The following is a 16,339-nucleotide window of genomic DNA, read 5'->3' as shown; positions in this document are numbered from 1 at the left end:
TCCCCATTTGCCTCAGCCTCATCACTATCTCTGGTACCTATTTAACTGTTCTGATCTCCTTCCTGCTCCCTCTTTCTAGGTTCCTTGACATTCCTGTTGACAATCCAGCTAAAAAAGATAGACTCAGTAAATGCAGGTGCTCAGTAAATGCTGAATGAAGGGATTCACTTATTATTGATTTATTTTACTCAACTCTGAATCAAGCTTTGGTCATTCTTGCAAGGAATTTGGTTCATTCACCAGACAGTATCCAAGCCAGATTTGTCATGCATCTACTCTTTAAAACAAAATCATTGATTTTAAGAACGATACTTTTTGAAAGCTTCAAGTAAAATACAAAACCAAAAACAAACAAAAAAGATACAGTAAGCTAAAGGGAAGATCCAAAAGATTAAAAAAAAAGCTCAAGAATTTGACAAGTAGATAAGGAAGCTTTGGTTCCCACTTGTAAAATCAGATGATAGACTGAAGCCATTAGCCTGAGGAACATTTTAAACCTTGGAGCAAGTAGCTACAAGAGGATTTTTTAATTACACTGAAAAACTTAAGTATATAGATATTAATGTAAATAAAATGGGTTAATTTCTCCAATTGAAGAGTTCCCTGCAGAAGACACAAACCATCTTGAATATACAGATGAATGTGGTATGACATGGGTGAAGGTTAGTTCTTTTATAAGCACTGAATTACCAAAGATGACAACCCAATGTATAGAATAAGAGGAAAACAATGAAGAAGCTGTTGGTCTGTTTTGCACAAAAACTTAAATGGCCAAATAAAGACAAAGTGGCTAAAAGCAGAGAAAGAAGCAGTGTTATCTGGAAAGAAAATATTTATATATATTTATATATATATATGCATTCATATGTACATGGGGTCAAAGAAGAAAAGACTTCTCTAAATCCAGAACTGAGGGAGAAAAAACATTGGAGACATATAAACAAGCAAATGAATTAAGTGTAAACTGTGGATACACACATTCTCAAAAAGAGAAAAGTGGGGGCGCCTGGGTGGCTCAGTCGTTAAGCGTCTGCCTTCGGCTCAGGTCATGATCCCAGGGTCCTGGGATCGAGCCCCGCATCCGGCTCCCTGCTCGGCAGGAAGCCTGCTTCTCCCTCTCCCACTCCCCCTGCTTGTGTTCCCTCTCTCGCTGTGTCTCTCTCTGTCAAATAAATCAATAAAATCTTTAAAAAAAAAAAAAAAAAAAAAAGAGAAAAGTGGTCATTAGGAAAAAAATCTTTCATTAGAAACACTGACGTTGGAGGGGAGTGAAATTCCATCTGAGAAAAGAAGAGATGTTAATAGAAAAAAATAAACATCAGTTCTGAAATGCAATTGAAGAAAAAGCATCATACAAAATAAATATTTTAAAAACATTTAAAAGTCTGTATTTGGGTGTATAAAGTGTCTGGAAAAAACATTAAACTTCAACCTTCTGTTATCTTAGGGAATGGACTCCTAAGGGCTCTCTCTATTTACTTTGCATATATTTTAACACAGATAATTATAATACAACTTAACTGAAAAGTTTTTGAAGAAAAGCATTACAATACAGAGTGTTAAGTGCAATTCTATGGTAAGTGTAAAGACAACCACCAAATGTATGAAAGTATAGAGGAAGGGAACATGTGGTGGTAGGTTATGGAGTCTTCTGAGAGTAAGTGACAGGAGCTGAACATAAAGGAGAAATAGGGCATTGCAGTAATGATAGTGTTTCTTACCTCACTGATGGATAGTAAGGAAAGCAAGAACGAGCGTGAGTACACGTTGCCCTCTGTTACCTGTCATTACTTCTCCAGCGTGGCCCAACTGTTTTCCTCCCATTCTTGGCTGTCAGTGGCCCCTGTCTAGGCTGCCTTGAATCTAAGTTACCCGTGTAGGTAACTTTGCTTGGGCTCCCCCAACCACTCTGTGAGCTTCTGCGGGAGGAAGGAACCAAGTTCAGATCCATCTCTATGTCCCCAGCACCCAGAACTCAGCCTGGCCCATAGGAGTTCAATAAATGTTGGCAGGATTACACCGAATCAAAGGAAAGGAGGCAAGTTCAGTCCATAAACACGAGTTTAATTAGCCTTTGGGACCCTACAAGGAAGAAATAACCAAACGGAGTCCATTCCTGAGATTTAAAACAGTGACACGCCTGGTGACTCGGGACTGCTGTAGGTGAGTCCCCAGGAGGCTCCAGAACAGACCAGAAGGGCTAAAAGCGGCTCAATCCATTGGGGGGGGGGGGTCAGGAGCAGTGCCCTTACACCCCCGGAGCCCAGGCGACTCCAGCACTGGGGCTCGGGTCGAGAGAGGAGAGACGGACAGGATTCTTAGTCTACTCACGCCCGGGCAGCCCCGGCTCTTCCCGCTAGATCTCGGGCGGGAGCGAGACCAACCCGTGAAGGACTGCAGCTCCGGGAAACCAGCGTGGCGAGTACTCCAGAAACTGGAGTACACCCATCAACAAGTGGACTCTCCAGATGGCTTCCGGGAACCTCTTCCAGCTAAGCGCCTGTGCGCCTCTTCCAGGCAGCCGACGAGAGATTTAAGGTTCAAGACCCCTCCGCCCCCGCACCTGAAAAAACTCCACAAGGGTACACCCGCGACTGTCCCGAAACTCTCCCTTGGGTAGGCAACGGGCCACGTGGAGCTCGGGGGAATTACGTGCTGCTCGCGGAGAATGAGTGGGTGCTGTGGCTGCTCCCCACCTACGCGCTGAGGGCGAAGTTGTGACTCCGCGCGCCGCAGAGACGGAACCTATTTCGGTCGCAGCTTCCAGCAGGCCGCCTGCCACCGCTGCAAACTGCCTGAGAATACGCTCCCTCCCGCCCCTCCCCCCACCGCGGTCGTGCAAGACGCCCAGGGGGCAAGGTGCACCCCACCGCGGCAGGCCTGCAGGCGGATTCACCTCCGAAAGCGGGCGCGAGCTAGTAAGTAATACAGTGTTAAAGAGAAGTGCAAATGTCAGTTACAAACAGGAGAAAACGTTCAGTCGTTAGAAAAAGCCATTTTAATCAGGACATCCATCCCAGAAGCTGTAAGTAAAATAAATGTTAGCATAAAAGATGAAAACTTCTTTACGGCAAACATTCAAAATTCCCTTCCAAACCCGAGTCTTTTCTTTTGTTTTCTTTGTAATTTTGGTGTTAAGCGAAATTTTCTCCCACTGAAACTTTTTTGTAAGATTATTTAGGGGAACCACTAGAGGGAAAATACCAAAAATTCTGTTCCTCTTATCTGAACTCTCTTACCTAAAGTAGGTCAAGCCCATCAGAGCCCCGTCTTAGTTTTAGATTATCCGGGTTTGTCCGTGTCCAAAATGCTTAACATATTTTATTCTCTATTGGGACTAAAATCTCATTGCGTAAATTAAATGTCAATGTCAACAAATGAAAATAATTCGAGAGGGCTTTAGAGTCCTTCCTAACCCACGCCCTACTCATTTCCTGTTCCCTAGAACCAAAACTATGCCTCCCTGGTCTTTGTTCTATTGCATTCCACTGTTAATGTTTAAAAAGAACATGTCCTTCTGTCCAAATCCGGACACCATCAAGCAGGAACATCTTGAAATCAACTTAACATTTCCCAGTTTTTGTTTGTTTGTTTGTTTGTTTTTTGATGAGGGGAAAGGCGGGGAGCGGGGAACAAGTCTATGTTAAGGCTTTACAAAAATCTTACTAGTCATTCCAAACTTTGGCAAGGAAGTTTCCTTGCAGTTTGCCAAAATATATAGTACACCGCTGTGCAAAACAACCCTGACCTATTTCACCAGGCTATTGCAATAAAGTAAAAATTCCTGCCAGGCTGGCTACTACCGCGGAGACACGTAATCATGCCGGAAAAGTCTTCTTTCTCATCAGCTTTTCGAAGGGACGCTGCCGAGGCTTTAGAACAGTTTGTCCCGGTAATTGAGCAACTCTCAGGATGATTTTAAGCAACGTTTACTCGTCCTCTGGAGCTTCAGTGTTGGGCAACGGTTATGTGACCGGGGGGGGGGGGTGGGGGGAGCTTCCGGACAGCACCCGGGACTCCTGCAGCCTCCCGCGACCCACCTGAGATCCAGGGCTGGGGAGAACCGGCCGACGGAGCCCGTTTGTCTGGAGGTTTGTCCCGCGGCTGCCGCCCCCTCCACGCCCCCTCCGCCTGCGCCAGCCCCTGCCCCACAAACAGCAAATAGGACCCTAGGGGACTGAGTCATCTACCGGAAGGCCCACTCCTCCCCTAACCCCTGCCTGGCATCGCCTGTCCCAGGCCAGTTCCGGAAAGAGCTAGTCCAGGAGTAGCTGCGAGGTGCGGGAGAGGCGGCACCGGGGGTGGGGGGGAGGGGGGCATAGGATCTGGGATCTGGGGAGGGTGGGGAGTCAGGGGAGCAAGCACTGGGCACGTACCGTCTTGCTCACCGCGGGGCTCTTCTTAGGCTTCGACCTATCAGGCTTTGCTGACAATGACGCCTGAAAGATGAAGAAAAGGAAACTGAAAGTCTAAGCCTGTTAGCGGACGTGGCGCCTTCCAGCCCCAGTCCCGCCTCCATTGGCCTTTCTCACTCAAGACTTCTCTGGGCACTTAACGCTAAGAAAGTTTGATGGCCTACCGTTCACTGTGTTAGGCCCAGAGACGCCCCCTGATGAGGGAGCAGAAGGGGACAAAGCAGAAGCTGACATCCCACAACCCCCTCCCCCAGATGGAACAGGTGTGACATTCCTCAGGCACTCCTGGCTGCCCTAAAGCTAAGGAAAGGAAAAACAAATAGTTAACATAGAGCTCACAATCCTGCAAGACAGGAGTCTCCCTCGGGTTACAAATGTCCTAGCAATTTACAAGAACAAAGCATTTCTATCAATAACCTAGCTTCAGCAGGAAATGTAGATACAATGAAATGTCCTTATAACCTGCAGCCCATTGACAGATACTTGAAGCGGGCAGAGTGAAATGTTCCTCCAGGAGGCTCCCAACTGTCTTACTGTTAATGCCTTGCTTTCTAGGAGAAACAACCTTAACTTGACAATGGCAAAGCCTCCAGGTATCCTGTGAGTCTTCTTTAACATAAGACAATCTTTCTGAAACCTCCCTTTTCCTTAGTCCCCCAACCCCACAGTAGACAATCAGCTACCTCTCACAAACCCAGGGCAGCTCTCTGTGCCCACGGGTCCTGTCCCCTTGCTTTAATAAACCACCTTTTTGCATCAGAGACGTCTCAAAAATTCTTTCTCCGCCCTTGGCTCCACACTGCACTCCGGTGAACCTCGCCTATATTCCAAAACCCCAGCGCTCCCACTCACCTACCCCAATGAGTCCCTTTGAATTAAAACACTCCTGTACCACAGCCAACCAGCTGTTAACACCCTCGACTGTGTAGGGGAGAAAACTGTCACCCCGAAATGTGTCCCTTTGGCATGTGGATTACTTGAGGTGATTATTTTTAAGAAACAAAAGACTCTGGAAGAAACTTTGACCCTCCCTGTAGCTTAGAAGACTGTAGATGGAGGACCTGCTCTGGGAAGAGAGCTGTCTGACCATAGTTTACTACAGTATAATAGGACAGAGAAGGTGTTTTAGACAGAGAAGAATTTAGCAAAGTCTGTTTGTTAAAATTCCTCTCTAAATCCCATTGTTTCTGTATGGCCAGCAAACATTTGTTTACCAAACATTTACTCTTTCATCTTCCTGTGAATTGTCTTCCTTCCCTTTGAAGTCCCAGACCTCTTACCCCTTCATAGCAGATAAGCCTCAATTGCCTGATTGCTTGATAGGCAAATAAATTTTATATTCTCCTGTTAATCTGTCATATGTTAATTTAATTCTTAGACCAGACAAAAGAATCTTGAAGGGTAAAGTGAAATTGTCCTCTTTCTCAATAACTGGATAGGCTATGAACCCAGGGTGTTTGTTTAAAATAGTTGTAGTTGTCATAAGGAGCAAGCAAGCACCGCTAGTGTTTGTTATCGGTGCTTGGGAATAATAATAAATAACAAATGTGAAAGCACTTTGTCTTTTAAAATATTTATTCCTAATAACCACTTTCTTGTGTTTTTTTCCCTTAACTTTTTTTTTGTTGTTAAGATATTCTCCTTCTTCTATTTTTTTTTTAAGATTTTATTTATTTATTTGACAGAGAGAGACACAGCGAGAGAGGGAACACAAGCAGCGGGAGTGGGAGAGGGAGAAGCAGGCTCCCCTGCTGAGCAGGGAGCCTGACGACCTGAGCCGAAGGCAGACGCTTAACGACTGAGCCACCCAGGTGCCCTTCCCTTAACTTTTCAATTCAATTTAAGCTTATAGGAAAGTTACAAGAATACTGCCAAGAGATTAACTACTGGCATGACAGCATGAAGAGCTCCGGTGACCCACTCCCTAGTGAAACTGATGAAAATTATTTTTTATGTTTTAGAGTGAGAGAACTCTAAAATGCTCAGCATGGAACCCATCTTGGGGCTCGGTCTCACGACCCTGACTGAGATCAGGACCTGAGCGGAAATCAAGAATCCTACACTCAACCAACTGAACCACCCAGGTGCTCCTAATGAAGATCATTTTAAAACAAGCAAACCACAAACCATCATTTAAAGCCTTAGAAATAGTCCTAAGAGAAAATAGCAAATGAAAAAACATCTATTCAAGAAAATCTATGAAAATTTGATAAGAAAAGTGAGTGAGAATCTGTGGTATTTCAGTCAAGACCAGCTGACCAGTCTGCTGCAATCAAGAACACAGGGCCTCCTCTCCCCACGATCCCAGTGGGAGGAGCAGGATGTCTGCAATTCTCACCCTGCCCCGAGCTACTGATATTAAGGCTAAGTCCAGGGTAAGTGTGGTTGAGAGATGGAGGCTCCTTTTTCCATCCAGCCCACTCATGGAACAGAGGATCTACCTTGGTCGGGAATGCTGGAATACTAAGGTCCTAATCACGCTTACCTCTGTTCTGAAGTGGTAGTTCTGTTGCAGGATTTCTTTTCCTTTGGTCCCGAGGTTCTTGGTCACGCCACTTCAAAGAACAAAGAGGTAGACCAGACAAAGAGTGGTGGGCAGCAAAGCAAAGTTTATTGAGTGTAGGAAGCTTCTGGATAGGGAGGGGACCCGAGAACTTTTTGGTGTTGGTTGTTTTAATCTGATAAGCCCCCCACCCGCCTGTCACCTAATCAGGTTTTTGTCCACGTGCTTATCTACCTTCCAGGCCTGTATATTTTGTAGCCTAGGGGACCAAGAAGGCAGTGGCCACCACTGCCCTAAGGCATGCCGGCTAGCTGCAGGCCACCAGATCAAGCTCCTTGTTTAAATATCCCACTGGCTACTGAGCTGGCCCCCTGGGCCTGGGTTAAGGGGCACCTGGGTGGCTCAGTGCGTTGAGTGTCTGCCTTCAGCTCAGGTCATGATCCCGAGGTCCTGGGATTGAGCCCCTGCATTGGGCTCCCTGCTTCTCCCTCTCCCTCTGCCCCTCTTCCTGCTCATGCTCTCTCTCTCATAATTAAATAAAAGGTCAAAAAAATAATAAAATAAAATAGCTTAGGAAAAACATCAGTTTCCTAAAGCTACAGATAGGATTGGCTCACCATACCCTGCAGCCATATCCTGACGCTGGAAGATATCTGTGTTGTGTAGTCCTAAACCAGTTAATGTCAAATGGCTCCGTCATCTCAGAGGCACCACGGCCGGTACCCCGAATGTCCAGACCAGTTGTGTATTTACTGTGTGTTCTGTAACTTCTGATTCCTTCACCCAAACCCAACATGCCTAGTCCATCTTTTTTTTCTCCAGTCAGTCACACCCTGGGATCCAATGTATAAATTCAATATTGCATGTATTGTACATAAGTGTTCTAAAGGATCTTATTTTGTGTACTACCTATGTCAGGATATAGTGTACATTGCCATATAATGTAAAAAAAGACAATGCAACCAACTATATAAGTATCATACCAACTAAAATACCAAATAAACTTTGAACAGTGAAAAAAAAAAAAAATAGAAATACCGTAATATCCAGTAAGTCCACTGCTGGGTATTTACTTAAAGAAAATGAAAACACTGATTCAAAAAGATATATGCACCCCTATATTTACTGCAGCATTAATTACAATAGTCAAGGTATGGAGGCAACTTAAGTGTCCATCAATACATGAATGGATAAAGAAGGTGTGATGCACATATATGCATACATACATATATATACATATATACACAAAATGGAATATTAGTCATAAAAAAAGAATGGACTCTTAACCATTTGTGACAACATAGATGGACCTAGAGTGTATTATGCTGAAATAAGTCAGATGGTAAATAGACTTATCATGATGAGCATTTCATAACGTATATAGTTGTCAAATCACTATGTTGTACACCTGGAACAAATATAATATTATAGGTAAACTATAATTCAATTAAAAACAAAAAATAAAAATAAAGAAAATAAAGACCGTGTAAATTATTTTTCTCTTCCTCCGAATTGATTTGAAAAGCAATTATATAAAGTAATATAATGGATTGTTGTGCCTATAACATGTAGAAATTAATGTATGTGAAATATATTTGCCAATAATAGCACAGAGGAGGTGGGTAGGAACAAAGCCATACTGGGATAAGGAAATTACTACAGATGGTAAAGCAATAATTGTACTAATGTATTTTGGGATGTGTAACATTAATTGATGTGATATATATAACAAAATACCACAAAAGAAGGAAAGAAGAAATAGAGCTGTGTAGGAGTAACATTTCTACATATCATTGGAACTAGCTAGTATAAATCCCAGCTGCTTCTGATAAGTTAAGATTTATATGGTAAACCCTAGAGAAATTACTAAAACAATAACTCAGAAATATATGTTGAAAAATCATTAAAGAAATTATGATGCTGCATTAAAAAATATTCACTTAATGCAAAAGGAGGCAGAAAAAAAAATAGAGGGACAGAAAGGACATAAGACATATAGAAAACTAAAAGTAAAATGGCACACACAAATCCAGTTATATCAATAATAATAATAAATGGAAATGGATTAAATAATCCAATCAAAAAGAAAGCTTGTTAGACTGGACTGACTACAGCTATAACTGTCTATAGGAGACACACTTTAGATTCAAAGATACAAATAGATTGAAAATAAAAATATGGGAAAACCATAGACCAGGGGAAAATATTTCCAATATATATCTCACAATGGACATAAAACTTTAATATATGAACAATTATAATAAAACAAATGACCCATTTTATTTTTTTTTGAGATTTTTATTTATTTATTTATTTGACAGAGAGACAGCGAGAGAAGGAACACAAGCAGGGGGAGCAGGAGAGGGAGAAGCAGGCTTCCCGCCGAGCAGGGAGCCCGATGTGGGGCTCAATCCCAGGACCCTGGGATCACAACCCGAGCCGAAGGCAGACGCTTAATGACTGAGCCACCTGGGCGCCCCACAAATGACCCATTTTAAAAATGTGCCGAAGATTTGAACAGACACTTCACAAGATAGGATACACAATGGCCAATAAATACATGAAATGATATTTGATATCAATAGTTATTAGGGAAATGCAAATTAAAAGCCTACTTTTGGAATGGCTAAAATCAAAAGAACTGACAATATAAAGTATCAGTGAGAATATGGAAAAACTGCAAATTTAATACAGTGCTAGCAGGGGCGACTGAGTAGCTCAGTTGGTTGGGTGTCTGCCTTTGGCTCAGGTCACGATCCCAGAGTTCTGGGATGGAGCCCCGCATTGGGCTCCCAGCTCAGCGAGGAGTCTGCTTCTCCCTCTGCCTCTCTGCCCCCAACCCTGGCTTGTGCGCTCTCTCTCTCTCGCTCACTCCCTCTCTCTCTCTCAAATAAATAAATAAAATCTTTTAAAAAAAATACAGTGCTAACAGAAATGTAAAATGGCACCACCTAGAAAACAGTTTGGCTATTTATTATAAGGTATACTTACCATATGACCCAACAAAAGTACTCTTCAGTACTTATTCAAGATAAATAAAAGCATATATCTGTACAAGTCTTGTATACGAATGTTCATAGCAACTTTATTCATAATAAAACCAAACTGGGAATAACTTAAATATCCATCAATAGGCAAATGGAATACTACTCAGCGGTAAAAAGGAACAAGCAACACATTTATGCAACAACATGGATAATTATGTCTGATATGCATGCTAAAGTATTTAGGGGAAATGTACTGACATCTTTAAGATACATCAAAAAATAAGATGGGTTGATAAATGGACACAAGGATGTATTAAAGCAAGTATAGTAGAATCTAATACAGTCGACCCTTGAACAACACCTTTGAACTGTGCAGGTTCACTTTTATGCAGATTTTTTAAAGTACTGTAAATGTATTTTCTTTTCCTTATGATTTTCTTTTTTTTTTTTTTTTAAAGATTTTATTTATTTATTTGAGAGAGAGAGAGAGAGCACATGAGAGGGGGGAGGGTCAGAGGGAGAAGCAGGCTCCCTGCCGAGCAGGGAGCCCGATGCGGGACTCGATCCAGGGACTCCAGGATCATGACCTGAGCCGAAGGCAGTCGCTTAACCAACTGAGCCACCCAGGCGCCCTCCTTATGATTTTCTTAATAACATTTTCTTTTCTCTAGCTTACTTTATTGAAAGAATACAGCCTATAATACATAAAACATACAAAATCTGTGTTAATCAACTGTTTATGTTATTAATAAGGCTTCTGGTCAGCAGTAGACTATTAGTAGTTAAACTTTTGGGGAGTCAAAAATTATAGATGGGGGCAGCTGGCTGGCTAAGCTGGTGGAGCATGTGACTCTTGATCTCAGGGTTGTCGGTTTGAGCCCACATTGGGTGTAGAGATTACTTAAAAAAAAAAATCTAAAAAAAAGTTATACATGGACTTTTGACTGTATGGGTGATTGGCACCCCTAACCCGCACATTGTTCAAGGGTCAACTGTAGTATAATCTAGTGGTAGGTAGTGGGTGTTTACTGCAAAATTCTTTCAGTTTTGTTCTGTAATTGAACGTTTTTATAACAAAAGGTTTGGGAAGAAAGCATTGTGCTGAGTGAAAGAATCCAGACACACAAAAAGTACAAATATGGTTTATTTTACAGTACACAAAGTACTGTATAGTTTATTTACATGACATTCTATAACACAAAACAAATCTATGGTGACAGAAAGTAAATTGGTGTTTGTGGGCAAGGAAAGTGTTGATTGTAAAGGGGCGTAAGAAAAATTTGGGGGTGATGGAAATATTCTGTATACTGATTAGATGGCAGTTACATGGGAGTATATATTTGTCAAAAGTACTGAACCATACACTTTATTTATTTTTTAAAAGATTTTATTTATTTATTTGTGAGAGAGAGAGAGATCACAAGCAGGGGGGAAGGGTAGAGGGAGAAGCAGGCTCCCCGCTGAGCAGGGAGCCCCAGGCAGGACTCGATCCCAGGACCCCGAGACCATGATCCGAGCCAAAGGCAGAGGCTTAACCGACTGAGCCACCCAGGTGCCCCTGAACCATACAGTTTAAACGAGGGCATTTATTTATGCAAATTATACATTGATAAAGTTGATTTTAAAACAAACAGGCTAACAAAAGTGGGTTGGAAGCGCTGAGCTTCTAGATAGGTCTAATCCATTCTGAACATCTCAGGGTAGGATCTGGTTGAGCTATTTCCTTGGGGAACCTCCATTGTCAGTGCGTTCAAAGTTTTCCTTTAAATTGTCCAGATTTAGCAGGGATGACTCTTTTAATCTGCCACCTGCAAAGGAAAGGCCTGGCTGCCACAGCTCCCCAAGTAGAGTGGAAGAATATTGATGAGGTCTCCTTCATCCGATAAACATACCTCATCTTAGATGGACACATTTGATCTGCCCCCCTTCCCACTTATTAAAACACTTTCTTCCTTTCTTTCCCTCTTTCTTTCCTTTCTTCCTTTGCTTCTAGGAGCCAACTCTCTCCAGATTAACCTCCCATCTCTCTGATCATTCCTGGTCTCTTTACAGATAGATTTCCTTTCCTTTGTTTGCTCCTTAAATATTGGCTCTGTCCTTGACCCTCTTCTTTTTGTCAACCAGGATTTAATTATCTTTTGTTGCAGTGATCACACATCCCTCTACTGTGTTTCTCTAGTTTCCACGTCCACCTGATTTCTCCTATGGTCTGGTCGGAGTTCTGTCATTTGCCTTCATGAAGCACTAAAGGAATATGTTGAGTACAGAGTGTGATAGAGTGAGACAGTCAAGGTCAGAGGAAAGAGAAATCATCAGAGCCCAAGGCCACCAGCTGATTCAGTGATGTCCCAGGCCTGGAGGGAGATGCTGACACAGATGGAGGCCAAGCCTAGGTACAGATGTGGCATTTCCATGTCATGCTGCTGCTGTTCCTTACTTTCAATGACCTACTTCCATGCTGTTGCCCCACAGCGAGGAGCCCTTTCCTAACACAAAGTAAATGTTCAGACACTCTGGTTTTCCTTTCTTTATGAATGAACATTTTATAATAAAATGTTAGGAAAGAAAACATTATGCTAAGTGCAAGAAGTCAGACATGGAAGAGTACATAGTGCTTCAGGGCCTAACACTGAAGTTAAAAATAGGGCTAAGCCCCATAGCTCAGGGCAGACTCCAGTGGAGAAATTGTCATGCACATATACCCTCCTGGGTCCTGCAAAGGTACTTTGACAAGGGGAGCTACCATTTGAAAATCGGCATGCAGTGGGTGATAGCTATGATTTTATCATGGGCACATTAATATGCTTTTTATACACATCAATTCATGTAATTCTATGTCAGAACCATTGTCCTCATTTCACTAATCAAAATAACAGGCTTAGAAAGGTGAAATAAGTAAGTAATCAGAGTTCAAATAATTGGCAGAGCTTCTGTTCAAAAGCAGGGAGTCTAACTCTAGAGCCCAGGCTATCAGGCTTGTTGACTGTTGTTAACTAGAAGTAGCTATGTTGAGAATAGAATGCCCTCTACTCCCACTTCATATGGAGATAGTGCTACCACTGATCTACTGTCTCCATGGTTTTGCTCTTTCTAGAATGTCACATAGGTGGGATCATACAATATGTATCCTTTTCCGATTGGCTTCCTTCACTTAGTAATATGCATTTAAGTTTTCTGTGTGTCTTTTCATGGCTTGATAACTCATTTCTTTTTAGCATGGAAAAATATCCCATTGTCCAGATGTACCACAGTTTATTTATCCATTCTTCTACTGAAAAGCATGTTGTTGCTTCCAAGTTTTGGCAATTACAAAGAAAGCTATTATAGACATCTATGTGCAGGTTTTTGTGTGGACATAAAATTGCAACTCCTTTGGTCTGGTTGGAGTTGCAATTTTATGTTGTAAATACCAAAAAGCAGGATTTCTGGTTTGTATGGCAAGAGTATGTTTAGTTTTATAAGAAACCACCGAACTGTCTTCCAAAGTGTTGGTATCTTGCATTCCCACCAGCAACATATGTAAGTTTCTGTTGCTCCACATCCTTGCCAACATTTGGTGTAGTCAGTGTTCCAGATTTTGGCCATTCTAATAAAAGCATAGTGGTATCTCATTCTGTTTTAATTTGCATTTCCCTAATGACATATGTTGTAGAGCATCTTTTCATATACTTATTTACCATCTGTATGCCATCTTTGGTAAGATGTCCACGAATGTCTTTGGCCCACTTTTAAATAAGATTGTTTTCTTGTTGAGTTTTAAGATTTCTTTTTTTATATTTTGAATAAAAGTCCTTTATCAGATGTGTCTTTTTTGCAAATATTTTCTCTCAATCTGTGACTTCTCTTCTCATTCTCTTGATATTGTCTTTCTTTTTTTTTTTTTTTAAGATTTTATTTATTTGTTTCACAGAGAGAGATAGCGAGGGCAGGAACACAAGCAGGGAGAGTTGGAGAGGGGGAAGCAGGCTTCCTGCTGAGCAGGGAGCCCGATGTGAGGCTCGATCCCAGGACCCTGGGATCATGACCTGAGCCGAAGGCGGATGCTTAACGACTGAGCCACCCAGGTGCCCCATTGATATTGTCTTTCACAGGAAGAAATTTTTAATTTTAATGAAGTTTGTCTTATCATTTATTTATTTCATAAATTGTGCCTTTGGTCTTGTATCTAAAAAGTGATTGCCAAACCCAGGGTCACTTAAGTTTTCTCTGATGTTATCTTCTAGGAATTTCATAGTTTTGCATTTTACATTTAAGTCCATGATCCATCTTGAGTTAATTTTTGTGAACAGTGTAAGATCTGTGTCTAGATTCAATTTTTTGCATGTGTATGATCCAGTTATCTCAGCATCATTTGTTGAAAAGACTATCTTTGCTCCATTGCATTATCTTTGTTCTTTTGTCAACAGTCAGTTAACTGTCTATATGGGGGTTTGTTTCTGGGCTCTCTGTTCTGTTCCAATGATCTATTGCCAATGCCACACTGTATTGATTACTGTGGTTTTATAGTAAGTCTTGAAGTCAGATAACATCAATCCCCCAACTTTGTTCTTCTTCAATATTATGTTGGCTATTCTGGGTCTTTTGCCTCCCCATACGAACTTTAGAATCAGCTTGTCAATATCCATAAAGTAATTTGCTGGGATTTTGTTTGAAATTGCACAGAATCTATGGATCAAGTTAGGATTGGTTTAGTTTTGGGGAGGACTTATAATTATTGGGGAGCAGGGGAAGTATTATTTTGGAGATAAAGGAATAATAAATAAGTTAGTAAAAATCAGCTATAGACAAGGGAGGGATTTTAGCATAGGCTGTATATTAGATAATATTGCATATTTACATTAAATTTCTTGGGTGTGATAGTGGTATTGTGATCATGTAGGAAAATGTTCTTGTTCATAGGAGGTAAATATGGAAATATTTAGGGATAAAGTATCATCATGCCTGCAAATTAGTTTCAAATGGTTCAACAAAGTGTGTGTGTGTGTGTGCGTGCACGTGTGTGCATGCACATGTGCGCCTGCATGTTTATAAAGAGACATGTAACAAATATGGCTGATTGTTACCAACTGGTGACTCTAGATGAAGGGTATATGTGTATTCTTTAAACTTTTCTGATTTTCAAACTTGAAATGTTTGAAAATTTAAAGTTGAAAAATGTTTATGTGTGATTCTGATATTCTACCAATTGTATTTGAAATGCAATGCAAGATATTTCATACACATCATTTTGTTTTAAAATGTATTGAGTTTGGGGGAGGATATAAATATAAACATCCCCTGTACAAATATTAGTTAAAAAACACTGTATCAAGGAAAAAGTATGTTCTCTGAAGTTTGGTTATTAAAAAGCAAGCTACAAAAGAAAATAAATGAATAAAAATAAAAAACAAGATACATTCTACAGGAAGACAGGAATCAAGGAAGTGCTTTGCAGGATGTGACTGTATATATCTGGCTTCTTTCTTGTTTATTTTTATCCTTCATGACTAACTACCCTTCATGACTAAACAACCTCATGGACCAGGGACCATGACTCTTTTGCTTCTCATTGTATACCCAGCACTTAGCACAATTCTTGGCATATAGTGGGTCCCTGTATAAGCTAGGTAACACTCACTACTTTAACAAAGTGACCCCAAAATAGTAGTGGTTTAGTACTATAGAAATTTACTTAGTCATTACCTTGCTAAACAATGCAGGTATTTCTGGCAGACAGCTTCCTGCCATGCAGTGATTTCAGAGACTGAGACTCCTTCATATTTTGGCTTCATCATTTCCAGGGGATTTGTTATCTTCAGCAGTCAGTCTGCAGAAGGGGAAAGAGTGTGAAGAAGGCATATCTGCTTCTTAAAATCCTTGTCCTAGAAATCATACATCTCATTTTCACTCATGTTCCATTGGTGAATACTAAACATATGGCCATACTGAGAAGCAAGATGTGTATGTGTATGGGTGGAGGGTAGGGGGTGTATGGAAAACCACAGCGCCTGAGCTGGCAGTCCCTCCCCAAGCACAATTCTTTTTTTTTTTTTTTTTTTTAACGATTTTATTTATTTATTTGAGACAAAGAGAATGAGAGCGAGAGAGCATGAGAGGGGGGAGGGTCAGAGGGAGAAGCAGACTCCCTGCTGAGCAGGGAGCCTGATGTGGGACTCGATCCCGGGACTCCAGGATCACGACCTGAGCCGAAGGCAGTCGCTTAACCAACTGAGCCACCCAGGCGCCCCCCCCAAGCACAATTCTATCATATGGAAAGAGAGTGGATTTCAAGTAGACCGCTAACCATTTCTGCCATAGTGTTTAAATGTTTGTTGAGTGAGTGAAAAATGCTTCTGGGACTGCCTTATTCTTTGCAAATGTAATACCATCTAAATCTCAGAATGTGGAGAAGTCAGATGCAGTTCATGCAACCACTGGTGGTTCTGTTGATTTTA

At 41.4% G+C, this 16,339-nt stretch overlaps 1 protein-coding gene across 2 annotated transcripts in view; it reads right to left on the bottom strand.

The window, feature by feature from the left end:
- Window positions 1–4,420, bottom strand: part of CFLAR (CASP8 and FADD like apoptosis regulator) — a 42,519-nt gene extending 38,099 nt beyond the window's left edge. The window contains exon 1 of one of the 2 annotated variants that reach the window (XM_021703387.2): window positions 4,377–4,420. The gene's annotated coding sequence lies outside the window, so the exon portion shown is untranslated. Of the gene's footprint in view, window positions 1–2,331; window positions 2,565–4,376 lie in introns of those variants that run through there. The other variant, XM_021703386.2, reaches the window with a different exon arrangement.
- Between the last annotated feature and the right edge of the window lie 11,919 nt (window positions 4,421–16,339).

Source organism: Neomonachus schauinslandi, chromosome 3 (genome assembly GCF_002201575.2).
Source record: "Neomonachus schauinslandi chromosome 3, ASM220157v2, whole genome shotgun sequence".
In the NCBI taxonomy this organism is placed as follows: domain Eukaryota; kingdom Metazoa; phylum Chordata; class Mammalia; order Carnivora; family Phocidae; genus Neomonachus; species Neomonachus schauinslandi.
Note: the sequence above shows the minus strand (reverse complement) of the source record. Positions and strands in the feature narration are given on the sequence as shown.